This window comes from Giraffa tippelskirchi, chromosome 10 (assembly GCF_054371585.1).
Source record: "Giraffa tippelskirchi isolate mGirTip1 chromosome 10, T2T-mGirTip1v1.2.pri, whole genome shotgun sequence".
In the NCBI taxonomy this organism is placed as follows: Eukaryota; Metazoa; Chordata; class Mammalia; order Artiodactyla; family Giraffidae; genus Giraffa; species Giraffa tippelskirchi.
In genome coordinates this window covers 58,104,985-58,119,596 of record NC_137284.1, presented here as the reverse complement: position 1 = coordinate 58,119,596, position 14,612 = coordinate 58,104,985, and the positions used below count along the sequence as shown (strand labels likewise).

Below are 14,612 nucleotides of genomic sequence, written 5' to 3'. Positions count from 1 at the left end.
AAAGAACAGATTTTAACCTTTGAATTCTAACCACACACACACCAGAAGGGTGGATGAGTAATGGCTTTTGAGTAACCAAAGGACTCCTTTCAGAGAGAGAAAAAAAAGTCACTTCAGTCAACGCAGATCTCGGAAAACGAAACTGAAATCAAGTGTGCAGACTTCCTTCTCCTCACCTTCCAGTTTCAGCACACACCCATACTGAGAAACACTCTGCCATTTCTGAGCCAGTTAGAGCTCAGACGGAAGTGGAAGCAGAGGAGAAACGTGCATAAAAACCTGACTGAAAAAAAAACATTTTTCTCTAACCTAGCAGGAAGAAGAAAACACAGACGTTTGAATGCCTCCTACACTGAAATACATGATTTTCCTGTCGTTTATGTAGAAGAATTTTGCAAGAAAAATCTGAGTGAGTACAATATCTGTTATTAACAGTACTGTTACTATCTATAGCAACATTTTATTGAGTAGGAAGGAATCTACTTCTCAATTAGAAAATTGAAATATACTCTAAAAATAATATTTTAAGCCTAAATATTTTTAGCCTAAACTGTTCAGTGCTGTGACAGTGTGTGCTTTATATTAATTGAAAAGGAGTCACAGCATTCCATAAAAGATGCAGTTGAAAACTAAAGGCACTTTTCCTTTAGAGGTATTTTTACTGATGAACTCCCCCAAGGCATTAGCAGCATCTTCAAAAACAACGTATGATGAAAATTTTAAAATGTACTTTCCACTAATCTACTCTAAGGAGTTGCCAGAAAATAAAACTCCCTGATAAATCCTCAGATATTAGTGTCAGATGATATGTATTATAAACAGACAGAGACAGAGACAGTGATAGAGATGTAGACAGACTACAGGAAGTATTTGAAATTATAACAGCCTTCCTCCTTCCTGGCAAAAATCTTGGGTTTATGTCTGATTTTCTCCAAAGTACAAGAGGGTGAGGGAAATACAGTTCTGATTAAAACCCTACTCTTCAATTTCCTTTTCCTTTAGAAAAACGAACCAGCCCTAAAGTTAACCCTACAGCTGATAAATATATATGGGTTTGATCAATCAGCTAACAATCAATAGATAAGTTCCTTTTTTTTAAATACTAGTTGCTAAGAAGCTCAGAAGCAAATTCTCAGGACAGTTCTAGTAAAGTATATAGAATTGAAAAGTTATTTTTGCAAATTTCATCTGCATATACAATGGGAAAATCATGTATTTTGGTGTAGGAAACATTCAAATGTCTGTGTTTTCTTCTTCCTACTATATTAGAGAAAAATAGTTCAGGGTCTTTTATGGTTCCATACAAACTTCAGAATTATTTGTTCTAGCTCTGTGGAAAATGCCTTTGATATTTTTGATAGGGATTGCATTGAATCTGTAGAGTGCCTTGGGTAGCATGGCCATTTTAACAATGTTAATTCTTCCAGTAAATGAACATGGTATATCTTTCCATCTGTTTTGTTGTATCAGTGTCACATGGTTTCCAGCGTACAGGTCTTTTACCTCCTTAGATTCATTCCTACGCATTTATTATTTTTGATGCAAGTATAAATGGGATTGTTTTCTTTATTTCTCTTCTGATAGTTTGTTGTTAATATATAGAAACACAACAGATTTCTATATATTAACTGTATATCCTGCAATTTTACTGAATTCGTTTATTAGTTCTAATAGTTTTTTGGTGGCATTTTAGGATCTTCTATATATAGTATTATGTTATCTGAAAACAAGGACAGTTTTACTTCTTCATATCCAATTTGGATGACTTTTATTTCTTTTTCCTGTTTAATTGCCGTCACTAGTATTTCCAGTGCTATGTTAAATAAAAGTAGCAAGAGTGGGCATCCTTGTCTTGTTCCTGATCTTAGTGGAAATGCTTTCAGCTTTTCACTACTAGTTTGATCTTGACTGTAGGTTTGTTATATATGGTTCTTATTATGTTGACATATGTTCCCTGGGTCGGGAAGATCCCCTGGAGGAGGGCCTGGCAACCCACTCCAGTATCCTTGCCTGAAGAATTCCAGGGGCAGAGCAGCCTGGCGTGTTACAGTCCATGGGGTTGCAAAGAGTCGGACACGACTGAGCAACTAAGCACAGCACACGTTCCCTCCTTGTCCACCATATTGAGAGGTTTTTTTTTTATCATAAATGGATTGTCAAAAGCTTTTATTGAATCTTTTGAGCTGATCAGATCATTTTTATTATTCAACTTGTTAATGTGTTCTTTCACATTGATTGATTTACAGATATGAACCATTCCTGCATTGCTGGGATAAATCCCACTTGATTATGTTTATGATCCTTTCTCATCTAGTATATTGTATAAGGCCCATGTTTCTCTACTGATATTCTGTCTGGATAATCTGTCCACTGACATAAGTGGGATGCTAAAGTCCCATAATACTGTTGTATTAGTTTCAATTTCTTCCTTTATGTTTGTTAATATTTGCTGCATGTATTTAGGTGTTCCTATGTCGGGCTTCCCTGGTGACTCAGACGGTAAAGAATCCACTTGCAATGTAGGAGACCCAGGTTCAATCCTTAGGTCAGGAAGATGCCTTGGAAAAGGGAATGGCTACCCACTCCCGTATTCTTGCCTGGAGAATTCCATGGACAGAGAACCCTGGTGGGCTACAGTCCATGGAGTCGCAAAGAGTCAGACACGACTGAGCGACTAACACTTTCTTTTCATGTTGGGTACATCTATATTTGCAATTGTTACCTCTTCTTGTTGAATTGATTTATCTTTATGTAATGTTCTTTTTTTCTTGTCATTTGTTGTAGTCTTTCTTTTAAAGTATATTTTGTCTGATAAAAGTATGGCTACTCCAGCTTTTCTTGTTTCAATTTGTGCAGAATATGGTTGTCCTTCCCCTCACTTTCAATTTTCCCATCTCCCTTCCCCACTCCAGCACCTGGTAACCTCTGTTCTCTGAGTGCAACTTTGAAGGGGAAGTGGTTGTTTTCTTAGATTCCACATATAAGTGAGCTCATACAGTAAACTGTCTTTCTCTTTCTGGCTTATTTTGCGTAGCATAATGTCCTTCAGTTTCATCTATATTGTCACAAATAGAAGGATCTCCTTCTTTCTCACAGCTATTATAAATATGTTTATTTGCTACAATGCACATGGGAGTGCAACAGTCTCTTCAAAATACTTATTTCATGTCTTTCTGATATATAGTCAGAAGTGAGATTGCTGGATCACAGAGTAATTCTGTTTTTAATTTTTTGAGGAATCTCCATACTGTTTTCCATAATGGCTGTACCACTTTACATCCCCACTAGCAATGTACAAGTGTTTTTTCCACAGCCTCACCAGCTTTCGTTATCAGTTTTATTCTGAATAATAGCCATCTGACAAGTGTGAGGGGTTATCTCCTTTTGATTTTGATTTGTATTTCCCTGATGATTAGTGATGTTAAACACTTTTTTCCTATATCTGTTGGCCATTTGTATGTCTTCATTTGAGAAATGTCTGTTTGGGTCCTTTGTTTATTTTTCAAATAAGATTGTTTGTTTCCTTGCTATTGAGTAGTTTGAGTTCCTTATGTATTTTGGAGGAGAAGGGGGCAACAGAGAACGAGATGGTTGGATGACATCACTGACTCAATGGACATGAGTTTGAGCCAACTCCGGGAGTTGGTGAAGGACAGGGAAGCCTGAAGTGTGGCAGTCCATGGGATCGCAAAGAGTTGGACACGACTGAGCGACTGAAATGAACTGAAATGAACTGAACTGAACTGAGATATGGTTTGCCAGTATTTTCTCTCATTCCACAGGGGGACTTTTCATTCTGTGGATTGATCCTTTTGCTGTGCAGAAGTTTTTTAGTTTGATGCAGTCCCATTTGTCTGTGTCTGCTTTTATCATTTGTGTTTTTGGAGTCATATCCAAAGCTTGTCGCTCAAACTGATGTCAAGAAGATTTTCCTCTATTTTCATCTATAGTGTTTTGGTTTCAGGTCTTAGAGTTAAGTCTTTAATCAATTTGTTTTTTCTACTCAAGATCACTTTTTCATGGGTCTTTTGTAGTTCTGGATGAATTTTAGGCTTTTTATTTTCTATTTTTGTGAAAAATTTCATTGGAATTTTTATAACTATTGCATTGAATCTCTAATTGATTTGGGTAGTATAAATATTTTAATAATATTCTTCTAATCCATAACACAGGATACCTTTCCATTTATTTGTGTCTTCTTCAGTTTCTTTTATCAGTGCTTCACAGTGTTCAGTGTATGGATGTTTCACCTCCTTCTTCAAATGTATCCCTGAGTAATTTTTATGCTATTGTAAGTGAGCTCATTTTAATTTTTTTTCAGATTGTTTACTGTTAGTGTATAGAAATGCAGCTTTTTAATATTGATTTTGTCTCCTGTACCTTTTCCTAATTTGTTTTTTTGTTCTAATAGTTTTCTTTTTCTTTTTTTTTTTGGTAGTTTCTAAGGTTTTATGGGCTTCCCTGGAGGCCTAGATAGTAAAGAATCTGTCTGCAATGCAGGAGACCTGGGTCCAATCACTGGGTTGGGAAGATCCTCTAGAGGAGGGCATGGCAACCCACTCTAGTATTCTTGCTTAGAGAATCCCCACAGACAAAGGAGCCTGGCGGCCTGCATTCCTTGGTGGTCGCAAAGAGTCGGACACAACTGAACGACTAAGCACACACACAAGGTTTTATGTGTATGATATCATTGCAAACAGAAACAGTTTTGCTTCTTCCTTTTCCTGTTTGGAGGCCTTTATTTCTTTTTCTGCTAATTGCTCTGGCTAGGAGTTTAGTTTTATGTAGAAGGAAAGTGCTGAGAGTGGGAATTCTTGTCTTGATCTTAGAGGAAAAGCACTCCGTTTTTCACTACTGAGTATGATGTTAGCTATGAGATTGTCATATATGGCCTTTATTGCATTTAAGTAATAACCCCTAACCCTTCTATACCTAATTTGTTGCATTTTTATCATATAATACAAGTAAAGAATTTCATCAAATACTCTTTCTGGATCTATTGAGATGATCATATGATTTTTATCCTTCATTCTTTTAATGTGGTATGTTGCATTTATTGGTTTGCATATCTTGAACCATTCTTGCATCCCAGAGATAAATCCCATTTGATTATGATATATGATATATGATCTTTATAATGCTTATAATGTTCTGTTGAACTTCATTTGCTTATATTTTGTTGATGATTCTTACATTTATGTTCATCAGCGATATTGGTCTGTAACTTCCTTTTTCTTGTACTGTCCTTAACTGGCCTTGGTATCATCATTAAGCTGGCCTCATAAAATGTACTTATAACTGTTCCTTCCTTTTCTGTTTTTTGGAAGAATTTAAGAAGAATTAACATTAATTCTTCTTTAAATATTTGGCAGAATTCACTGGTGAAGCCATGAGGTCCAAGATTTTTCCTTTTTTGTGAGGTTTCAATTACTAATCCAAACTGCTTACTCATTATTGGTCTGGGAGGTTTCAGTTACTGATTCAAATTCCTTACTCATTGGTCTGTTCAGATTCTTTATTCATGATTCAGTCTTGATGGTTTGTATGTTTCTAAGAATTTATTTATTTATTCTACATTGTCCAATTTGGAGCATATAAATGTTCACAGTAGTCTCTTAATATACTTTGCATTTCTGTGATATCAGTTGTAACAGCTCTCTTTCATTTGTAATTTTATATATTTGAGTTTTCTCTACTTGTTTCTTAGTCTAGCTCAAGGTTTGTCAATTTTGTTGATGTTACAAAACAATAGCTCTTAGTAGTAAGAGAAGATTGATGCTTCAGTCACTGATTTGGCTGGTCTTCTTTTCTCTTTGCAGTGTTATTTCCTTCATGCCCTGCTGCTTCAAGATACAAACTATTTTTAAGAAACTTGGTATGACACAAAGATCTTCTTTTGCATATGGTAGAGTAGAAGGACCCTAAGCTTACCTCCTGAACACACCCAAATCACTATCTGAAGAACTATCTGCAGAACAACCGTCATTGAAAAACACCGAAACCTACTAGAAAAGATCCTCTACAACTAAAGACGAAACAACAACTAAAGCCCATCCCCCCAGGTGGGTGACCCACAGATAAGAAAATAATTACATTACAGAGGTTTTCTCATGGGAGTGAGATTCTGAGCCCCACATCAGTCCTCCCAGTCCAGAGGTCTGGCAGTGAGAAAATATGACCTTTTCCATGGTTCTTCTACGTTCTATTTCACTTATTCCTTCTCTGATTTTATTATTTCATTCCTTCTGTGAACTTTAGGTTGAGTTTGTTCTTGAGGTATAACATTGGGCTGCTTATTTGAGATCTTTCATAATGTAGGCCTTTGTCACTATTAACTACTCTCTTATAACTGTTTGTGTTGCATCTCATAAGTTTTGGTGTGTTGTGTTTCCACTTTTATTTGTCTTGAGATATTTTTTGATATCCTTTTTGACTTCTTCTTTGACCAAATGGTTGGTCAGAAGTATGTTATTTAACTTCCATATATTTATGAATTATCCAACTTTCCTTCTATTATTGATTTCTAGTTTCATATCATTGTGGTCAGAAAAGATACTTGATGTGGACTTCAAGCTTCTTCAATTTGTTAAGACTTCTTTTGTGAACTAATATAAGATCTATCCTGGAAAACGTTCCATGTGTACGTTGAACGAATGTGTATGCTGTTGCTCTTGGATGGAATGTACTGAATATGTCTGTTAGATCCATTTGACCTATGGTGTTGTTTAGGTATGCTGTTTCCTTATAGATTATTTTGTCTGAATGATCTATCCATTGTTAAAACTGGGATATTGAAGTCACCTACTATAATTGTATATGCCTATTTCTCCCATTTAGTTTTACTAATACTTGCTTTATTTTTAGGTACACCGAAGTACCTAAATTTTGGTGCATTATATATTATCATCTTGATGAATTGACTGCTTTACCATTATATAGTAACCTTCTTTGTCTCTTTTGACCATTTTGACTTAAAGTCTATCTTGTCTAATTATAACCACTCCTGCCTTCTTCTCATTGCTATTTGCATAGAATATGTCTTTCCATCCCTTCACTTTCAGTGCATGTAGGTCCTTAAGTCTAAAATGAGTCTCTTGAAAAGACAGCATATCACTGTTGGATCTGATTTTTTTTTAATCCATTCGGACACACTATATCTTTTGATTGGATAATTTAATTCTTTTATTTAAAGTAATTATTAATAGGTAAAGAGGTAAAGAATCTCTCTCTTCAGGAGATGCAAGAGACATGGATTTGATCCCAGGGTCAGGAAGATCTCCTGGAGCAAGAAATGGTAACCCAGTCCAATATTCTTGCCTGGAATATTCCATGAACAGAGGAGCCTAGTGGTCTACAGTCCACGGGGTTGCAAAGAGTCAGACATGACTGAGTGACTGAGCACACATGCACACAAGATTTGCTATTGCCATTTTGTTTGTTGTTTTCTGGCTGTTTTGTAATTCCTTTGTTTCTTTCTTCCTCTCTTGCTGTCTTCCTTTGTGATTTGATGACTTTTTGTAGAGGTATTCTTTGACTCCTTTCTTTTTATGTTTTGTATATCTGTGCATGCTTGTGTGCTAAGTTGCTTCAGTCATGTCCAACTCTGTGCAACCCCATGGACTGTAGCCCACCAGGTTCCTCTGTCCATGGGATTCTCCAGGCAAGAATACTGGAGTGGGTGCCATGCCCCCCTCCAGGGGATCTTCCCGACCCAGGGATCAAACCCACGTCTCTTATGTCTCCTGCATTGGCAGACAGGTTCTTTACCACTAGGAACCACCTGGGAAGCCCTTTGTATATCTACTATAGGTTTTTTACTTGTGGTAATCACGAAGCTTACATGTAACAGTCTATTTTAAGTTTATAACAACTTAACTTCACCCACATACAAAAACTCTACACTTTAACTTAACTTCTCCCTCCACATTTTGTGTTATTAATGCCACAGTTTACATCTCTTATTCATATTGTATCCATTAACACATTATTTTACTCACAGTTATTTTTAAAATTTAAATATTTAATTTTTAAAATTTTTTATCTTTTACTTTTATATCAGAGTTAAAAGTGATTTATCTACCACCATTACAGTATTAGAGTGTTCTGGATTTGACTATATTCTCACCATTACAGTAAGTTTCATACTTTTATGTTCTTTTCATTTGTCAGCATATTTTTGTTACAACTCAAAGACCTCCCTTTAGCATTTCTTGTAAGATAGGTTTAGTGGTGAATAACTCTACAGTTTGCTTGTTTTGGTCTGGGAAAGTCCTTATCTCTCCTTCATTTCCGAAAGACAACTTGTAAGTTTCTTAAGTATTCATGGTTAACACTTGTCTTTCAGCACTTTGAATATGTCATCCCACTCTCTACTGGCTTGTAAGATTTCTGCTGAGAAATCTGTTGATAGTCTTATGTGCGTTCCCGTGTATGTGGGATTTTTTTTCTCTTGCTGCATTTAAAATTCTTTGTCTTTGATTTTAGTCTTATTATGTGTTTTAGAGAAGATCTTTTTGTATCAAAACTCTTGGGGAAATCTATGAGCTTCAGGAACTTCAATGTCCAAATCTCTACACTGTCCCCCCCAACAACTGGGAAGTTCACAGACGTGACTTCTTTTTTTTTTTAATTTTAATTGGAGGCTAATTACTTTACAATATTGTGGGTTTTGCCAAACATTGACATGAATCAGCCACGGTGTACAAGTGTCCCCCCTTCCCGAACCCCCCTCCCATCTCCCTCCCCATCCCACCCCTCTGGGTTGTTCCAGAGCACTGGCTTTGAGTGCCCTGCTTCATGCATTGAACTTGAACTGGTCAACTATTTCACATATGGTAATATACAGGTTTCAATGCTATTCTCTCAAATCATCCCACCCTCGCCTTCTCCCACCGAGTCCAAAAGTGTGTTCTTTACATCTGTGTCTCTTTTGCTGTCTTGCATATCGGGTCGTCATTACCATCTTTCTAAATTCCGTATATATGTGTTAATATACTGTATTTGTGTTTTTCTTTCTGATTTACTTCACTCTGTATAATAGGCTCTAGTTTCATCCACCTCATTAGAACTGACTCAAATGCATTCTTTTTTATAATTGAGTAATATTCCATTGTGTATATGTACCACAACTTCCTTATCCATTCGTCTGCCAGTGGACATCTAGGTTGCTTCCATGTCCTAGCTATTGTAAACAGTGCTGCAATGAACATTGGGGTACATGTGTCTCTTTGATTTCTGGTTTCCTTGGTGTGTATGCCCAGCAGTGGGATTGCTGGGTCATATTAGCCATGATTTCTTTAAATAACCCTTCTGCCTTTTTCTTCCTCTCCTTTCTTTGCATTACAACAATGAATGGATTGTTACATTTGATGGTATTCGATAATGCACGTAGGCTTTTTTTTCACTCTTTTTCATTCTTTTTTCTTTTTCTTTTTTTTTTTTGCTCCTCTGAATGGAGAATTTCAAATGTATTGTCTTCACAAGTTCACTGATTCTTTTGCTTGGACAAGTCTGCTATTGAAGCTTTCTATTGAATTCTTCAGTTTAATCATTGTGTGCTGCAGTGCTAGGATTTCTGTTTGTTTTTAATGGTTCTTGTTTTTTTGTTGAACCTCTCATTTTGTTCATTCATTGTTTTACTAATTTTGTTTGTCTGTGTTTTATTGTAGTTCACAGAATTTTGTATGAAGATTATGCGAAAGTATTTATCAGGTAGTTCATTGACTTTCATTTCTTTAGGGTCATTTATTGGAGCTTTATTAGTTTCCTTTGATGGTGTCATGTTTCATTGATTATTCATAATTCTTGTGGCGTTGCATTGTTGCCTACACATTTGAAGAAGTAGGCACCGCTTCCAGTCTTTACAGATTGGGCTTAGGCAGGAAAAGGCCTTCTCCAGTCACCTTGTCCAGAGATTGTAGGTGAATTGTTTGGTAGATTCTGAAGATGAGCTTGATGCTGGAGTCCTCAAGTGGGCAGGCTTGGTTCTTGGGTCAGTGATGGGCTGGACTAGTGCTTGGGTCTATAAGAGTGGGCTGGCATTTGGGTCCATGGGGTAACCTGGCCCCTGAAGTCCTGGTGGTGGACTGATGCAACAGATTTTGGCCTATAGCCTGGGGCTGCTGATACTGGCCTGAAGGTTGGGTCCATGAGGTGCAGCCTGACACTGGGGCTGGCCATGTGCCTGGGTCCTCAGGAGCCAGTCTGGAATCTGGGGCAGGCCAGGAGCCTGAGTCCAAAGGAACCAGTCTGGAGTCTGTGTCCATAGAGCCCAGCCCAGCACCTGGGCAAACAGAGAACCTAGGTTCATAGGAGCAGGCCCAGTCCTGGAGTAAGGCAGGAACCTGATTCTGCAGGAGACTACTTTGAGCCTGGGGTCTCCGGTAACTGTCTTGTTACTAGGGTGAGGCAGGAGTCTTGGTTCACTGAAGCTCACTTCAAGGCTGGGTTTGCAGAGGCTTGGCTAGTAGGGTAATACCAGCTTCATAAAATGAATTGAGAAGAATTCCCTCTTTTAGTGTGTTCTAGAAGAGACGATATAAAATTAGTGTTAATTCTTTAAATGTTTGGTTGAATTCTTCAGTGAATCTGTCTAGACCTGGAAATTTTTCTTTGTAGGGAAATCTTCAAAATTAAAAATCCAGTTTTCTTTTAAGTTATGCGACCATTCAAATAATCTGTTTCATATTAAATGGACTACAGAAGTTTGTTTTTTGAGGAATTGTTCCATTTCATTTGAGTTGTCAAATTTGTATGTGTGAAGGGAACTTGGTATAACTTTTTTATTGGTTTCTATAGATGTTACATTATGTATACATAACTTATGATAGTTCAATAATGGTTTTTTTTTTACCAGTTTGAGTGAAGCATAGAAATCTTCATATCCCCTTACCCTGTCATGTATAATGATACATTAAATATTTTCACAAAATACATTTAGAACCATATCAGACAGTGGTTTAAAAATCAAACTTTTAAAAGCCAAAGAGAAGAAGTCTATTATATTTACCAATTTTTTTGCTTACTGTGTTCTTTTTTCCTTCCTAGTGTACCAAGATTCCTTCTCTTATTATTTGCTTTCTGTTTACAGAATTCCTTTCACCATTCGCTTAAGGTAGGTTGTGTAAGTTGCGTCTTTTCATATTCCCACTAGTAGTGTACAAAGTTTCCTTTAATTTCTCCACATCGTCCTCACCAATTCTTCTTATTTTCTGGAGGTTTTAAATAGTAGCCATCATAATAGATGTGAAATGATACAGCATTGTGTTTTAGGTTTGTATTTCTCTAATGATTAGTGATGTTGAACATCTTTTCATGTGCTTGTTGGTCATTTGTATATCATCTTTGGAGAAATGTTTAAGTCCTTTGCTCACTTTTAATTGGGTTATTCGTTTTGTTGTTGTTGAGTTGTAGGAGATTTTTTTTAACCCCTCATCAGATCTATGCTTTACAAATATTTTCTCCCATTCCATAAGTCACCTTTTCATTCTATTCATTGTGTCCTTTGATGCATAGTTTTTGAGTTTGATATAGTCCCACAAAAGGCCTTACTTTAAAAATTAGTACTTTTAAAACAATTTCCCACCTCTTCTCTTTCTCTCTTTCCCCAGCTTATTTTAAATTTGAGCTACTTAGGGACTTCCCTGGTGGTCTAGTGGTTAAGACTTCACCTTCCAATGCAGGGGGTGAGGGTTCAATCCCTGGCAAGGAGTTAAACCCCACATGCCTCCAGGCCAAAAGATTAAAAAACATAAAACAGAAGCAAGCTTGTAACAGATTCAATAAAGACTTTAAAAATGGTCCACATCAAAAAATATCTTAAAAAAATAAATAAATAAATAAATAAATAAATAAATTTGAGCTACTTAGTATCTACAGGCCAAATTACTGAAAGAAATTTCACCTAGTTAACCTTTTTTAGAAGGCATTACATCTCTGTGGTTTCTGATTGTCATAGTATTGTAAGAATTTCCATCAATTGTGCATCTTTGCCGGTTTTTGTGTTGATAGAGCAAAAGACAAGACGTACCTTTTATTCACTTAATATGAATACAGGAATTACTAACCAGAGAATAATAGCTTTAACCTTGGACCATTGGTCTGGCAGCTTTATGTCTGGAAGGGAAAGTAAATCCTAACCTGAGTTTTTATCTGCCTCTTGTAGGCAATATTCCTGTGTATTAATTATTTCATGGAAGTGTACCTATATAGTCTAATTTCCACTATCCCCCATGCTTTTCTTCTTTGTTGATTTGATTCTCCTGTAGTGATTTTATAGGAATGGTTCATGTTTTTGGAGCCATTTTTGGATTGTGCTTAATTAAAGATGACTATTTAAGCTGTACTTAAAGCTCACATTTTTGAGCCATTTTGGGTTGTACTTAAAGCTAACTATTATTGTCTATTGTTTTTTTCCCTAACCATTGCTATATTTCTGTAACCCAGATTGCCAATGATTTTCCAAATAGTAGCTTGCCAACTTACATACCAAATAGTAATGCCATTTGTTACTGCCCAGGAATCAGCTATTACCAAATATTATGTGAAAACTTACATGAATGTAATACTAGCCTCTAAATTCACTACCCAGCAAGCTATCCCAGAAGTCATGAAACTGAATGGCTCACAGATCAGTCTAAGGTGTTTGAGGCACATCTTTATTAAATCAATTAAATACACAAAAAAAAGCAGGGGGAAAGAGATGGGTAACACACTTGGGATAAGGTATAAGAAGGGTGGAAGGGTCTTATTACCTGAATTATACAAGTTCATATGTCCTCTCTCTTCCTCTCTGCAGTGTCAGCATTCTCCACTGATTGTGTGGTTTTGAGAACCAAAGTTAAGGTCTTTCCAAGGGAAATCAACAAATACAAGATACCTTATGTCAGTGACGTCCACTTGCTCCAATCAGAGAGATGCAGAGGGGCATGTATGCTTGACTACAGCTCTAACTCATCAACTAGCCTGATAAGCTACTCAGGATTTTGTTTATGTTTCTTAATTACAGGACACAAAAGATCAGAATGGGTGTCAACAGTAGGTGACCCAATTAAAATTTTAAACATATAAAGTGCTTCAAGAGTGCCTCGTGTATATTTAATATCTATTTGGCCCTTCAGTCTCTTCCTAACTATGTTTAACACTCATATGCTCTATTTACTTTATCTATGTCTATTATAACATGTTTCACAAACTACTTGCTTCTATACCTTGCTTCATAAATGCTTCTCATTTTACATGTCCATCCCTCTTTAGTTTCATATAGCCTTTTTTGTTTCTCTTATTTTCTACAGTGTCAGGAACCGCGTTAGGCATTACTGACAAAATGTAGGCACAGCCCCAACCGCCTCTCCTCATCCCACAGGCACAGTCCCAGGATGAAGGAGTTAGGTCTTGTGATTCTGACTTGTCCTTTCCTTCCTTCAGTTGAGTTGGCTGGAAAGAATATTAAGGTGCTTACTGTTCTTGTGAGGAGCATGAGAAAGCACAAAGCCCTCTGCAGTTATGCCCAGGAAATAATCCATAAAGTTAACTATTGACATTTGTTCAAGGATCTTTACAAAGAATGTTCCAGGATGAGCACATAGGCCGCAGCTTGAGGCCATGGGAAAGATTGTTATCTGAGACCTGCTTGTGAGGGAAATGTTTATGGCAAAAGAAGTTTGCTGAGTTTAGGGTTTAGGAATAATTAAGTATAGTTAGAAGCTAAAAGTTTAAGAAATGTTGTAGTGTTGGCATATTTTACTATAGCTTATAGAGACTAGGAATTTTAGAGATACTAATAGCTAGAAGCCTTTTTAGGAGATAATGAGCTTAAGATACTAGGGGCTAGCTGCTGTTGCTGCTAAGTCACTTCAGTCGTGTCCAACTCTGTGCGACCCCATAGATGGCAGCCCACCAGGGTCCACCGTCCCTGGGATTCTCCAGGCAAGAACACTGGAGTGGATTGCCATTTCCTTCTCCAATGCATGAAAGTGAAAAGTGAAAGTGAAGTCTCTCAGTCGTGTCCGACTCTTAGCGACCCCATGGACTGCAGCCTACCAGGCTCCTCCGTCCATGGGATTTTCCAGGCAAGAGTACTGGAGTGGGTTGCCATAGGAGCTAGCAGGATTTAGAAAGATAAGAAATAAACTGAGGAATGTGGTATGCAGCCCAGAGACAAACATGAGTTACAATGTAATCACAAGGACACTTAAGAGGGAACTCTGAAGGACAACAATGATTTATGGAGACAGTAAACCTGGGTGAGGGGAAACTGAAGATGTCAAACCTCTGACCTAATGCTTTTGTAAATGTATAAAAGAAAACCTGATGCTTAAAATAAACATGCAGTCCCACACTTTGAGTCAAAGGCTGCATCATTCTCCGCTGACACCGCTCATCCCTTCAGGCCAATTCCCTGGCTGCTGGAGCTGGACTCCAGCACTACAGCAGAATTGAATATTTATAAACAATAGAGCTAACACACATTATAGAAAATAACCATTAAGGAGGATGAAACTTATCTCTCTCCCTCTCTCTCTCTCTCTTGATTAGAAGCATCCCCAAGATGCAGTTAATGAATAAGGCAAGGCAAAGAGAACTGTGCATGGTATGTTGCCATAGAATGGGAA

The 14,612-nt window shown here is 37.1% G+C and overlaps 1 protein-coding gene across 23 annotated transcripts in view; it reads left to right on the top strand.

Annotated features, from left to right (window-relative positions):
• The window catches only part of SAMD9 (sterile alpha motif domain containing 9), a 39,180-nt gene that overhangs the window by 16,470 nt on the left and 8,098 nt on the right, over positions 1 to 14,612 (top strand). Inside the window, exons 3-8 of one of the 23 annotated variants that reach the window (XM_081531433.1) lie at positions 314 to 409; positions 5,820 to 6,062; positions 9,669 to 9,711; positions 11,047 to 11,113; positions 12,797 to 12,928; positions 14,536 to 14,590. The gene's annotated coding sequence lies outside the window, so the exon portion shown is untranslated. Of the gene's footprint in view, positions 1 to 240; positions 410 to 5,819; positions 6,063 to 9,668; positions 9,712 to 11,046; positions 11,114 to 12,796; positions 13,036 to 14,535; positions 14,591 to 14,612 lie in introns of those variants that run through there. The other 22 variants (XM_081531430.1, XM_081531425.1, XM_081531436.1 and 19 more) reach the window with 22 other exon arrangements.